Source organism: Schistocerca serialis, chromosome 3 (genome assembly GCF_023864345.2).
Source record: "Schistocerca serialis cubense isolate TAMUIC-IGC-003099 chromosome 3, iqSchSeri2.2, whole genome shotgun sequence".
NCBI lineage: Eukaryota > Metazoa > Arthropoda > Insecta > Orthoptera > Acrididae > Schistocerca > Schistocerca serialis.
Genome location: NC_064640.1, coordinates 374,952,006 through 374,967,590, shown reverse-complemented (window position 1 = coordinate 374,967,590; position 15,585 = coordinate 374,952,006). Strand labels below are relative to the sequence as shown.

The 15,585-nt window shown below is 43.2% G+C and overlaps 1 protein-coding gene across 2 annotated transcripts in view; it reads right to left on the bottom strand.

The window, feature by feature from the left end:
* LOC126470198 (uncharacterized) overlaps window positions 1-15,585 on the bottom strand; it is a 269,851-nt gene that overhangs the window by 171,271 nt on the left and 82,995 nt on the right. Inside the window, exon 1 of one of the 2 annotated variants that reach the window (XM_050097870.1) lies at window positions 12,738-12,832. The exons of the other annotated variant lie outside the window; for it this stretch is intronic. The gene's annotated coding sequence lies outside the window, so the exon portion shown is untranslated. Of the gene's footprint in view, window positions 1-12,737; window positions 12,833-15,585 lie in introns of those variants that run through there. 2 annotated transcript variants of the gene reach the window in all.

Genomic DNA, 15,585 nt, shown 5'->3' with positions numbered 1-15,585 from the left:
ATAACGTCCTCACTGCATTAAGGATTCAGCTTTCCTACGATTATTGGCTTCGGTATCTAAACGAGTAGTTTCTCAACGCGTTTAAGAATTTGAGTTACAGCGAACTGTGACTATATAATTAGCAGCACTTATATTGACGCACTAGCAAAGCAACAAAGTTTAAGAAAATTTGGAAGATATGTCGTCGTCTCAGATCTACTGTTTGTGATATTCTTAATCTTTCACAGCCTTTTGTGATTTGTGTGCATATGACCTCTTTTCTTCTTTCCATCTTTAAGACGAAGAAAGCAATTTTTGGCCGCAGCCATTAAACGATCGGCTTTTTCTTTTGGCTTGCATTTTGCAGACTTCCTTTGCTTTACATGTAAATGCATGTGGTGCAACAGTCGCTTCTATACTGAATTTGTTTCTGTAACCGCATCTTACACACAAAGTGTGACTTAACGTCTCTTCGTCTGAGACCTTGTCGAGTTTGTGATTAACGCTAAATGTCAACGCGAAGTTTCCTACTGTTTGAGTGGTACTGTCAGAATCAGGCCACTCCTCCAAACGTAAATGGCGATAAATATTTCTGCGACATTTTGTGTAATAATGTCAGAATGTTCTTAACCTAATTTATGTTTGTGTGTCTTTATTTTACAGAAGATTAACAAGCGTTAACTTAAAATATAGCGCGTGGTAATATTTTGTAAAATAATTTAAGAATTTTAGACTTTCTGCTAGTCATCAGTCTTTTGACTGATTTGAAGCGGTCGACCACGTATTCTGGTCCTGTGCCAATTCTTCATCTCAGATTAGCCCTCGCACTCCTCAATTATTTGTTTGATAAATACCCCTGCGTCTCCCCGTGAAATTTTTACGGTCTACAGCTGCCTCTAGTACCGTGGAAGTTATTTCCTGATGTCTTAACACGTATGATTCTGTCCCTTCTTGTCAGTGTTTCTATGCGTTCCTTTCTTCTCCGATTCTGCAGAGAATCTCCTCATTCCTTATCTTACCAATCAACCTTATTTTTATCATCCTTCCATAGCACAATTTCTCCAACATTTCGACTACCTTCTTTTCTGGTTTTCCCCACAACCCACGATCTAATAACATAGAATGCTGTGCTCGAAACTTACACTCTCAAATTTACTCATATTAAGGCCTTTGCTTGAGACTAGTCAACTTTTCTTGTCCACTAATATCGTCTCTGCCTGTGCTGAATTTTATGTCATCCTCGCTTATTCTGTTGTGTGTTGCTTTGCTTCCAAGGTCTACTCTGTGATCTCCAATTTTGATGTTAAGTTTATCGCGAGCGTCATTTCTACTCATCATCATTACTTTCGTCATCGTTCGGTTTACTTTCAATTCACAGTGAGTGCTCGTTGATCTCCCATTCTATTCAACAGATTTTCCAATTATTCCTCTCTTTCATTAAGCAACGTCATCAGTGAATCTTATCACTGGTATCCTTTCACCCTGCATTTTAATCCCGCTCTAACATTTATTTCAGTCATTGCTTCTTCGACGTATGGACTGAAAAGCAGGCGGCGAAAGGCTGCACTTCTGTCTAACACTGCTTTTAATCCGAGAACTTAGTTCTTAGCTTTCCATCCTTTTGTTCGGTCCGCGGCCCGTAGTCTGTTGGTAGCGTCGTGTCTATATCGCGGGGTCCCTGGTTCGATTTCCGGCCGGGTCGGAGGTTTTCTTCGCTCAGTGACTGGATGTGTGTGTGTGTGCGCTGTGCTAATCATTTCATCTAATATCCATCACGAAGACGCCCAAGTCGCCGAAGTAGCGTCCAATAGGCATCAGAACAACGCCAAATGGGGCCTCCCGGCCAATAAGGCCATACGATCATTTAATTTCTTTTGTTCTCTTTAGATTGTTGTAAATACTGTATGTTACCCATATTTCCCTATGGCTTACTCCAAGTCTCAGGATTTTGAGACATCTTGCATCATTTTACGTTGTCTAACGCTTTTCCTAGACCGACAAGTCCTATGAACATGCCTTGAATTTTCTTAAATCTTGCTTCGGTTATCAAGTGTAACGTTAGGATTGCCTCTGGTGCCTGTCCTTTTCATAAATATAAACCTATTGTTATCTAACATATGCTAAGTTTTTCCCGTTGTTCTGTGTATCATTATCGCCAGCAGTTCGAATGGATGAGCTATTAAGCTGATTGTGCTATAGTTCTCACACCTATCTGCCCTTGCTGTCTTCGGGATTGTGTGGGTTATGTTTTTCCCGACGTCAAACTGCTTCGCCAGTCTCTGATTCTACACACCAACTTGAATAGTCGTTTTGTTGCTACTTCTCCTAATGATTTTAGAAACTCTTGTGGAATGTTATCTAACCCTTCGGCCCTATCCGATTGTAAATATTTCGAAGTTTTTTTTCTCAAAAATACCAGACCCCGTATGTCTTCCTTATCGACTCCCATTTCTTCTTCTATCACATCAGAGCAGTGTTCCCACTCGTAAATGCCTTCAGTGTACTCTTTCCAACCTTCTGCTCTTTCCTCTGTATTTAGAGTCGGATGCCCACTGCACTCTTAATATTAACGCCCTTTTTTATACTTTCTCCGAAGGTGGTTTTGACTCTCCTGTATGCTGAAACAGTCCTTCCAACAACACTTTTCTATTTCTTCACATTTTTCCTGCCGTCATTTCGCGTTGGATTCCCTGAGCTTCCTATTTATTTCATTCCTACCTTTCCCTCAACATTTTTGTTCTTTTTCTTCCGTCGATCAGATGAAGTATATAATCCACAAAGCAACGTTTCTTCACCCCATTACCGCCATTGCACCTGTATTTGTGCCTCCATCTTCTGTGATCGCCGTTATTAGAATATGAATCTGTCTTCAACTGAACTGTTATTTATTATTGCAGTATCTACTGCCTTAGGGAACGTCAAACGCATCACATAATTCCCAGTACTTCAGGGTCACACTTCTTTCCACACTGATTCTTCTGAACGATTGTCAAACTTTAGATTGTTCATCATGGCATGGGTATAAAGCAGTTATATGGCGAGTGATAATGTTACTGTGCTCTGTTTTTATTGAAATATCCATCCATACTCTGGCTCTGCGGCTCTACCATTTCCAACCCAGCTATTCTCAAAACCATTCTCTTCCAATTTAATTGAACTGTTATAGTTTCAGCAATCGTGTAGCATAGCAGACGCCATATCTGCTACATGGAGCAATTGCATTGTGAGGAAAATATAGCCGTTAACGTGAATTCCAGCGAATAGGAACTGAGTGTTCAGCACAGACGAGAATGTTTGTCAGACATACGTACGAATATGACAGCAGTAGGCAAGGAACAAGTGGGTACACTTACGAGAGGATGGAGGGAAGAAGCCAGATCAGTCTCGGTAGCTGCGCGATCAGCGCGGCGGATTGCTAACTAAAGGAACCCGGTTCAACAAAATAATCACGGTTTACAAACCGCGTCGTTCCGAATAAAATATCTGAGCTTTCGACAGGCGTCTCTGCCATCGTCATCAGGAGTTGATATCAATGATTGCTAGAGCTGGCACGGTGTTCTATCAAAGAAGCGGCCGAAATTAGAATGAACAGCAACAGTTTCAACAGAGACCAGGGGTTCGAACTTAACAGGGCATAGGGAGCGGGCTTTGGACATTCAAGCAAAAGCACAAACTTAGGCTTGACGCTTGTAGGGACGCAGAAGCGGCAGTTTCGAACGTGGCGCCAGCGGCTCGGGCCATGTGACGTCACTCAGTCCCGCGGTGGGACTGAGCCACCGCCCGCCTTGTCTTCTGCGCATGCGTCACTCCTCGGGGAGGTTCCAGACGCTACCATTACGTCTACATAAGACGAACAACGTCCAGTCGTGGAGGTCAGTTATTTCAACTCCTGATGACGATGGCAGAGACAGATGTCGAAAGCTCGAGTGTTTTATTCGAAATGATGCAGCCTGTAAACAGATTTTATTGAAGCATGCCACCGCGAAACATTCAGAGCGCACAGAGGAGACCGTGTTCGATTCCCGGCCAATCTGAGATTTTCTCCATTCAGGAACTGGATATTGTATTGCCCTTACGTTTGTATCGTCACAATTGAAATTCCACAGTTGTGATGGCTGTAAGGGCACGTTCCAAAAGAAAAAAGAAAAAAACTGGGGACAGATGACTAAAGCCAGCGCACAGTCCACTGGGCCTGATCGTGTAGACCAGGGACCCCGAACTATTTTAGACAAGTGACCCCTTTTCCAAAATGAACTTACCTCAGACCCCCATGGCCAAATTACCTACTTTTAAGATCAACCCCCTTATTCATAATGGTCCGCTAACTTGAAACAGCTGCTACAGAGTGTTATTTTTCATTCTGACTTAGGTCAGTACAAGAAGACAGAGCTCGTTAAATAGTAAAATATCAGGAACATGTTTGGACTTGATTATGAATTCGTTCGTGTGAAATGGCGTAAGCGTCAAATAGAGAGCAAGTCAAAACGCGCCTGAAAGACGTACGCTCGAACTCATTATCTTGCACAAACTTGTCCACACAGACTTGCCGAGTTTTTCATCTTGTACGAAGAGACTTTACATTACTACACAATGCTATTTCCTACAAAAATATTAATTATTCTTAGTACACGTAACACAACATAAACAATACAGTACCTTAAATAAGAACTTGTGTTAATTTAATAGGGGTCGATTTATAGACCTCGTCGACCCCCAAAATCAGTTTTCGTTTATGTCGACCCCTAGGAAACCGATATGACCACTTTGGGAATCCCTGGTGTAGACCAACCACCACAGCCACACAGGCTTTTCCGTTTGTATACAAACAATGGATTAATACAAAAAGAAGTAAATTTTCCTATTCTTTAAATGTGCACAGGTACGGTGTCTCAAGACTCCTGTGACAAGCAGCATGCGTATCCCTACCTGGCAGCTGCAATACGCTGTGATACGAGTACACTCTACGCGTCTCTGAGGACAGAGAACATAATTAAGATCTGCGATATCGCTGCAGTGATCGCCTCCCGATGTCTTGCAGGGTAACAGACAGCTATAAAGTTATATGCAGTTAACGACTGTGGAGATTACTTTGCAGATAGCTTGCTCCGCAACAGAAACGATAAGAATCTACGAAACATGCTCATTTTGTTGACAGGCCTTGTCTCAAGTCATTGAGTATCCTTCCGCAGTTTCTCTTCCACGACTTTTCGCTTCTCTGCACCTGCCGAACCAAATTTCTTCTGAAACTATTTCCTCTGGTGGAGACCATTAGTACCTTTATTGGTCTGATTGATTCCGAACGTATTTTTCAAGGATATCGAGTTTTCTTGCAATACTTATTTTTTCTATGCGCGCTTGTATATCATGGACGAGTCAGGAGGAAAGGTGCACGCTTTGAGGGGTGATAGTATTAGTTATTCAAACGAAAAACTTCATACGGACATGTGCCCTATTCCGAATGGTTTCCGAAGTAGAACACATTTAATATGACCTTTGTACTTTCTCCTTGAATAACTCTAAAACTGCACCCTCCATCGAAAACGTGTTGCAGTAAAAAATTAAACTACATTACATTTCCTACAAAAAAGGTTCATTTTTCTCTAGGACTAATAGTTTTCGCGAAGAGAGCACGAGGATATTGAAAATCTCACGCGACGCACATGCTCTGAACCTGATGTAGTTTTTATAGGCCAGTGGTGCGTTGTTTGAATAATACAGAAAGTAAACAACAACGTACATTAAATGTTGCCTACCTTTGAAACCATTCGGTATAGGGCCTATGTCCGTCTAAAGTTTACTCGAGTCACTAATACTATTACTTTTCAAAGATGTACCTTTCGTCTTCTGACACCTACGTTTCGGAGCGCGAAACATGGTATGCAATATCAGTTTTAAGTCCCCCTCTTCAATCCAAATTAATGTTTTCATTAATTTTGTAATCTGTGTCTCGGTACACGTTTTTGCTGGTACTTTGAGGAATCTCCAATCCTTTTATTGACAACGAAACATAATCAATTCGTTCCAACAATAATTCTGTGGGCTCCAACGAAAATAATTACATGTTTTCCATGATATACAATAATTCTCATGGTCCCGTCCACATTGGGACAAGTGTCAATATTTTGGAGTTTTTAACGAAGTCAGCTGTGTTACCGGGTTACGGAACGGTTGCAACAATGAGTGGGTTATAGAAACCTGCGTAAAAATTCGGTAAGCATGCTCGGTATTACTCGTGACAAAAATTATGTTGTCCGAAGTAATTTGCCTGAGGCAAGTCCAAGTTTTTCAAACAGGATAGAAATGACATACAAATTAGACGTTAATCATTCAAGAAGTCAGTATAAAATGGGTTAAATTCATTCGTATAACGTTGATCTATAATATGCATCACGACTCGCAACCACGCTTGAATGCATTAATGACGAACTGTAGCTACGGAAAAATGTTCTCTTTCACTTCCTTGAAAACCACACACATTCCAGTTTCGAGCAATTATGTATGTGGCGTGACTAGAGGCTAAATTGCAGAACTTCTGACAAAGCAGCTTTTATCAGAAAACAGAGTTCTGATATACTTTTTATGGTATTTAATTTATGTACATGCCATCTGTCTGAACTACATCGACTTTCGCTCTCTCTTAAAACAGAGCTGATAAAAAAGCTGAAAGCAGACAGTAATACTGCAGTATTGTGCTATACAGTGCTAACGGGTAAGCCACTGAAGTACACGATCGAATAATGCAAAGAGTAAAATCGGACAGTGGGCAGAATATACCAACTTCTCGTATCTGTACGAAACAGCTTCGATATCATCTGCTATCCGATCATCGGAGATGCCAGCACCCGAGTGACAATAGCATACAGTCTCGTCGAACACAAGAAGAGACTGGAAAATTTCCATTTCGCAGCGAGGCAGGCTGAAACGGAGCGCCGGGCTGATCAGGCACGGAGGAAGTGAAAGTGCAGGAGCAGCAGATGCGCTAATGCCCACCATTACGACACCGGCTTTTACTGCGCTTCTCCCACTATCAGCTACCTAACGCCGAACAACTAATTACGTCTGACAATTTTCTTTAGGGAGTTACAGCGTCTGTATCGGAGATCATAAACTGTGCTCGCAAATTACCGCCTACTTTAACGTCATCGTCTATCTTCTGCTGCGCTCTCTCTCTCTCTCTCTCTCTCTCTCTCTCTCTCTCTCTCTCTCTCTATATATATATATATATATATATATATATATATATGCCAGACCTTTCCCTCAAAATACTTGCTCCACCCTGTATCTGTGTTACAGATCACAACATTTCTCCTCCTCCACTGTATCTTCTCCATCTTCTCACCCGCATCCCCTCCCCCCACCCCGCATCGAAATTACACTGGACGCTTGCCCTCAGTATTGTCTCATTTTCCCCTGTAAGTTCCTGATACTCTCGCGTGCCAAGGAGCGCTACTATTTTGGATGAAAGAGTAACGTTTAATGTTATGATCAAAAGAAGAAAATGTTCAAACGTGTGTGAAATCTTATGGGACTTAACAGCTAAGCTCATCCGTCCCTAAGCTTACACACTACTTAACCTAAATTATCATACGGACAAACACAAACACAAACACACACACACACACACACACACACACACACACACACACAATTCAATATTACTAGCCATGACATGAGCGCAACTACACTGGTGTGTAGAACTTACGAACGAAAGGAACTCCTGCAAAAAGCGTCTCTGCCAACATAGCTCGGTGAAACTTTAACCGTACATAGAAGGAACTGTTACAGCATAGTACAGAAAGTAACAAATACCCAATGAAACGAACAGAAGTGACACTTTTATTCACAGACAGTAATTATACTGAAGTCACCGCGATTTATGATGGTCCCGTGGGCATTACAAAAATCAGGGCACGTTTCTTAATAGGGTGTTTAGTCAACACGGAACGCAGTGCATGCACGGCAACGTGCTCACATGCCGGCCACAAGGTTTGTAAGGAGTTCTTGCTGTATGTCGAACCAGTCCTCAAACAGCGTAGTTGACAGTTGCCGATTGATCGGTGGCGCAAGTGGACGCGCCGCGGATAAGTCTGTCCAATGCATCCCACTCGTGCTCGATGTGATTTAAGTCTGAGGAACAGGCTGGCCAGTCCGTTCGGCGGATATCCTCTCGTTCCGAGAGCTCTTCCATCTGCACTGTTCGATGAGTCATCCACAAAGATTAAACCAGTGCCGAATGCACCTCTAAGGAGGCTCACATAGGATAGAAGTACACTGGGAGCCGGTGAGTGTACCGTTTCAAAGAAATTGGAGGTCAGTATGCCCACGAAACGTTATGTCATCCCACACCGTAGTACTTGGACCATCAAAACGAACGTGTTCGACAATGCTGGACCTACCCTCATATACGGCGAGAGACGCGAACACGTAATGCACCCAGGAACACACTCTTAGAACACGATCGTTTTGGTGGTCCAGTTGGTATAGTGCGGGAACGCATAATATTGCATCGGTCAACTGGCCTCCAGAACTTAACACGGTACACTCACTGATCAACGTTACTGTAACACTTTACCCCTTCCCCTAGTGCTATTTCTGAAAATAAGCGCTAGCAGAAGGGGGGTACAGCGTCACACATACCCTATTAAGAAACATGCCCCGATTTTTGTAATATCCAGGGCACCATCATAAATGGCGGTGACTTCAGTATAATTACCGTCTTTGAATAAAAGTGTCACTTCTGTTCGTTTCATGGGTATTTGTTACTTTCTGTACTATGCTGTAACAGTTCCTTCTATGTATGGTTGAAGTTTCACCGAGCTATGTTGGCAGTGACACATTATGCAGAAGGTCCTTTCGTTCAAGTTTTGCACACCTGTGTAGTTGCGCTCATATCATGGGTAGTAGTATTAAGTTATCTGCCGTTTCCTTCCGTTACACATGATGAATGCAAAACGTTCGCTAGTCTTTGCCCATTTGATTTCTTGTTTTGATGATGCATTGTTAGTACAACATTAAAAGTTACACTTTCGTCCAAAATAATAGCGTATCTTGGCACACAGAGCATCAGGAACTTACAGGGGAAAATGAGACCGTACTGAGGATAAGTGTCCACTGTAATTAATTTCGAAAAGGGGGTGGGCGGGGGGATGCGGGGGGAGGAGATACAGTGAATGAGGAGAAATATTGTGATATAGAAAACAGATAAGGTGTGGTGCAAGTATTCAGAGGTGAAGGCCTGGCATAGAGGGAGAGGAAGAGCAGCAGAAGACTGACGATCAGGTTGAAGTAGGCGGTAATTTGCGAGCACAGTTTATGTTCTCCGATGCAGACGCTGTAACTCCCTAAAGAAAATTGTCATACTTAATTAGTTGTTCCTCGTTAGGTAACATACTGGGAGAAGCGCACTAAAATCCAGTGTCGTAATTGTGGGCTTTCGGCCCTGACCTAATTTTCATGGATGACAACCGCGTGCACGAACGACGACCCAGCAGTCGTAAGCCGCGCCTGTGGAGAAATGGATCGGCCTACCACAAGAACTCGTGACCAGCCGTGTGGCCAGCAGGAGAGCACGTTGCACAGCGAGCAGCCGTCCACTGTGGTCACACACAGCCTATGAAGGACCTCGTCCCGCCCTTGTAATGTCCAGTGGACCGTCATGAATTACAGTGACTTAAGTGTAATTACTGTCTTCGAAGAGATGTGACATTTCTGCTCGTCTCATTGCGTATTTTTTTCAGTTAACTTTTGTACTAAACTGTAGCAGTTTTTTCTGCGTATGGTGCAAGTTTTATCACACTATATTAATGAGCAGTGATACAGCATGTGAAAATTACTTTCGTCCTCAAGTTTTGAACACCAGTCTATTTACGATTAATTGAACTCTACTGGTAATTTTCCTACCACAGAACTTGAACTCACGTCAAAGTACAGGCCGCGACACGAAACTCATGTTTTCTATCAACAACTGATCGTCGCGGCGGATACGAACTCAACCAATAGAAAACATTCTATTTACAAGAGGTCGTAAAGATCATACCTTATCACTGGTATCCTGGTACATTCGTTAAAATGAGCAAATAGGAACTGTAGTAGTAAAAAATGGTCTTTAAAGTAACCTTACCAACTTCTTTTCAATGAACAGTTGATAACCGATTTTACTTTCGTGAAACCGACGTTTTTATGTGAGGTGCAACCGAACACCACCGACTAAATTTCGAAGGCTGTTCAGCGATATTTACTGAGTACTGTGATGTGAGGAACCAGTGGTCTCCAGTGGACAGTTACAGTAATTGCATTTTGTTGGATTGATTACCGCCATTTATCGTTCTTTTGTACTGAGAATAGCTGTAGAACAGTATAAACGTCGGCAGCAGGCGTTGCGTGTGTTATTTGAAAACAAACTTGTTCCATTCACTTACTGTAATTGCTGTTGACAATAGTAATGCCCACTTCGTTCTTCCGACCTCAAGCTTGCGTTCAGTATAGGTCGATTTTATCTCAGGTTTGTTTTTCGGGCTGTGTTAGTTGCACTTTAACAGTAACACGCAGCAGTATGGATAGGTTACTAATGGAAATATTTGGACGGCATGCACCTCCTGTATTTCAGGGAATGCAGTGGAAGAGCGGCACACCGACTTTACGCTGAGCTGTTCCCACAGCGACGGCAGCCACAACAGAACTCTTGCATAGTCTGTTGTACATTTTGGTGATTGCATATTAAGGCTATTTTACTCTTGTAGAGGTATTTTCGGACACACAAATGTAACTGATGTAACAAAGCCTAAAACATAATTACATTGTTACTATGTAAAGAGCCACTAGAGATAGCGGATCCCTCATACCAAAATACGCTGAAAATATACCTGAACAGCCTCCGATATTTTATCGGTGGATTTCGGATTTACCCTTTATACTATCATCCAGGGTTGCAGTTTATTGTAACGGAATTGTAATGCAACAGTTTCGGTCTGATTTCAGAGAGGGCTTACATCGTGTGGCACTTTTCGTATTAATCTAACACTGGAATACGTATAGTGCCATCTGCAAAAGCTCGATATTTTCTGGTTTACAGGCAAAAACGAAAAAATTAATGCCATATTGCGCGTATTATACACAGACGTCCAGCAATTAAGATTTTGACCGTATTGATCATTCGGTACTTGGCTAGTGCGTTTATTATAGCAATTCCCACGGTTTAAATGTACAATAATGCAGCCGCTTTCCTGTTACTTCTTAGGAAACATGTACCCAAAACAAATGCCACCGTACTCACGGTGCTTATTCAAAGTAGCCGCGTGAGGTACCAGGCCGCAAGTTGCTGAGCCAGTAAAACTGTTCAACCGCACATGTGTGCCTGGCAGTGTGTCGCCGTTTCCCCGATTCTGGGAGGAGGCGGGTCGGCGACGTTTGGCAACCCTGCTGGCATGGCATCGGCTGCGTCCAGCGAGGGACCCTCAGGAGTACGGACGCCGGCCGACCGGAGCAAACACACTAAATTAGAAACGCCCCGGTTTGCGCCACCGGCCTACTAACGAGATACAGGGTGGTTAGAATTAAACTTCCGCTATTTCAGGGGACTCTACTAGAAAAACGAGTGATCGTAGGCCAAAGACTTTGTGGAAACATTTTTGAGGACATTCGGAAGAGAGATAATGAACAAACCATTGAAAGACATTTTAATTACCACATGAGAGGGTAACGTTTGTTGATTGAGCGCGGTGTTTACCATCCACGTTACAAATGTAGCTCAATGTGACGGCCCTAAGCATCAACGACAGCCTGAAACCGCTCTAGGGATACCATTTCACAATTGTTCGCAACACTTTTCGAACGGTGGGCCAAGGAATGTTTAGCTGTCGCGACAAAGCTCGTGGCCTCTATCAAGTTCGCGCATTGCGTCCAGAATTCTCAGCCATGGCAACGGTAACTACTTTAACAATTTGTTGCGCAACTGACCGTCGGCCTCCCCCAGTAATAGTACCCACATCGCCAGTTCATTCGAACTTCCAAATCATCTTCAACCCCAGTGCGGAAGGAGGACCTTTCCGTATGCCTTTAATGCGTCGATACTCACGAAGAGCACCAGCACTAATGCTGCTACTTTGATGAAACGACTTTACGGGTAAGGACCTGCTCACCTTGTCCAGGCCCATGTTGACTAGAACTGTAATGCATACTTATGCTTTTGTTTGATTCCAACGGCACCGTGCTAATATCGGCACCAAACGGCAAGTAATGACACCTAACACTAGTAACCACACAAATCCTGCAACGCACAGTCCGAATATCATCCCTACGAAGTCTGATAATCAAAAGACAAATAGTTTTCCGTCTTCACTGGCTCAAGAAGTTTCATTATAACCACCCTGTACATTGTTTCCTGCAATGACCTATATCCTCGCGACGTCCCACGAACATTATTAGAATATGACCACCTCTTACACTGTTTCACTGTTAGTGAGACGCAATTTAACCGGACACGTAATGAATTTGTGCGCCAATTTAATTGAAAATGTATCTGCGATACTCAGTTGTGTTTTTCGCATTTCTAGGCGAGTACTAGAGTTGTTCAACTTAACAACCACAGATACGTAATAAGCTAACTGTTAATACACAGACGGCACACGCGGTTTCGCTAAAGAAAAAATGTTGCTTAATCTGCGGGAAGATCATTTGACGGCAAACATTCATGCTACGGAAATCCTGCAACACCAGGATAACGCCTGGAAAGAGACTCCTGTCATGTACCACATACTTACTTTACGTAAGGGCATCGGTAGTTTTCGGACACTTCACCGGAGGCACAACACACTGTTCCAAAAATGCGGAAATGTGTACGTTACGCCTGTTCTCACTTTTTACGCGAACACCCGACGGACTCGGGCAACACACTCCACAAAGGCCACGACCGCTGGCGCAGATGCGAAACCTTGGACTCGCAATGAGGATGGAGACTCAATTGCTTCCACGGCCTATTGACCTTAGACTCGGCGATATGACGCAGCGGGAACGATGAACTTTGTTGTCACATTTCCTGTCTGCCAGTTTCGTTCTGCTCCCAATACAAAAAGTGCTACCTAATAGCGGCACTTATCGCAAAATATAGACCCATTTCTTACAGTCATGGTTAGGGTCACTCAATGGTAGATTTTTATAACTCCAACATATTTTACGCCATTTATAGGAACATTACATAGAACTACGTATTAATGTCTGACTTTCGAATAGAGCTTCGAAACACTCGCTTTGCTGTGTCAACTCTTGGCCTCTTTTTCTCCTCTTTCTCCTCCTCCTCCTCCCCCCCCCCCCACCCCACCCCTCCTGACGGTCCACTAATCACGACCACGATGGAATGAAAGGAGCACTGTGACGCCAAAGAACCATGTACGATAACGACTCGTCATTGTGTGTGTGTGTGTGTGTGTGTGTGTGTGTGTGTGTGTGGTTTTTTTTCTCTTAACACGACGTGGAACGTATCAGTCTTCATCGCACTGCTAAGTACAGAGTTCTGAAGGCCCGACAATCTCACAAAAGGTCAGGACATAGTCTCAGCATTCAGGAACTGGCAGCTGTATTATTTGACTTTATTAATGGACAAAAAATGTAGACTGATAGTTCTTGAAAAGGTCGTATCGTAAATTCTACACACTTCCGGGATGAGAAGCAGAAAAATCTGTCATAGAAATATTACAAAACAGTTTCTCAATGATGTACTTACATACAGACAGATAATTTACAAGGCAGTACATATCGTCTTTTCCTTTTACCCTTTGCATATTGTTTTCTTTCGAATCACCAAATAACGTCGATGATACCTTTCTTCTTGCCGGCCGTGGTGACCAAGCGGTTCTAGGCGCTTCAGTCCGGAACCGCGCGACCGCTACGGTCGCAGATTCGAATCCTGCCTCGGGCATGGATGTGTGTGGTGTCCTTAGGTTAGTTAGGTTTAAGTAGTTCTAAGTTCTAGGGGACTGATGACCACAGATGTTAAGTGTTAAGTACCATAGTGCTCAGAGCCATTTGAACCTTTCTTCTTGAATGGAGATAACTTTCACTGTTGCAGCAATTTTCGTTAAAATGTTGCAGCACGTCTACGTTACTGTTTATGTACAGCGTATGGCCCTTTTTGTGCAAGTATTTCAAAAACCTGATCATTTCGTTTCTAGACACTGGATCTATAAAGTAGGAAAGTCAAGTTCTTATGCGACCTTCCTAGGTGTAAAGAAAAAGCATGTAATGAGAGAGAGATTAAAAAGATACAAAAGCACAAAATCTACTATTACATGAATAAGCGCGGCGATGATGATTGGTTTGTTGGGCGCTCAACTTGCCAGTCATCAGCGCCCGTACAAAGTCCCAATTTGCTCACAGTCCAGATTTTTTTTTTTTTTTTTTTTTTTTTTTTTTTTTTACACACAGTCCAGTCTAGCCACTGTCACGAATTATTATGATGAAATGATGAGGACAACACAAACACCCAGTCCCCAGGCAGATAATCACAAACCCGGCCGGGAATCGAACCCGGGACCCCGTGATTCAGAGGCAGCAACGCTAGCCACTAGACCACGAAGCGTACCGAGAATATGGTAATAGACTATGTGGCCGCGACACGAAATTTTCTTCCACAGGATTCTGTATGTGGCGTGATAAGTACGTACTGCACTGTTCCGTTGCATTGATGTTTGGTTTGTGTACAGAAGCATGAAGTACATTGAGGAATGCTTTGACATGGTGTAGCGTCTAGTGTGTATCGTTCCTTAGCATTTATTGTCCCGTCAGGATCAGTCATAGGCACAGCACTGGTTCACAAAGATAAGGAACTGAACTGTTTGACATTATCGTGGTTATATGGCAATAGATGCGTTGATTTGTCAACGCTTCCTTGTCTACGGCACTATTGGCCCATGTAGTCAGCACAAAACACGTTCCGTTACGCTGCAGAGTATCACCATCACCATATACCAGGTGGTTATAATTGAAGTGCAGCTGCTCACAGACGTCCAGTGTGGTCTGTATCATATGGTAGGGGAATTTGGTAAATGTTCCAATGCATTAATGCGTAACCGATTTACTCTGGAAACAAATTATTTCCAATTTTGGCCACCAGGTGCACATCGGGCGCTGTGAATGCAAGGAAGACGTATAGCAGTGTTTTCATATGTAATTGGTTAGGAACGGGACGTGGGCGGGAAAGGTCAAACAAGTGATGGCTCTGAGCCCTATGGGACTCAACTGCTGAGGTCATCAGTCCCCTAGACTTAGATATACTTAAACCTGACTAACCGAAGGACATCACACACATCCATGCCCGAGGCAGGATTCGAACCTGCGACCGTAGCAGTCGCGCGGTTCCGGACTGAGCGCCTAGAACCGCTAGACCACCGCGGCCGGCGGTCAAACAAGTGAGAAAGGGTTATTGCTGATTTTATTATTAACTGCTGCTTACACAATTCGTTGAGTATGAACACCAGAGACGTTTACGACATGCTGTACAGCGCCAGATTTGTATCTGTTGGCCAAAATTGGAATTAATTTTTTCCAGCGTAAATCGTTCCGCATTAATGCATTAGAACATCTACCAATTTCGCTACCATACGATAATTACAG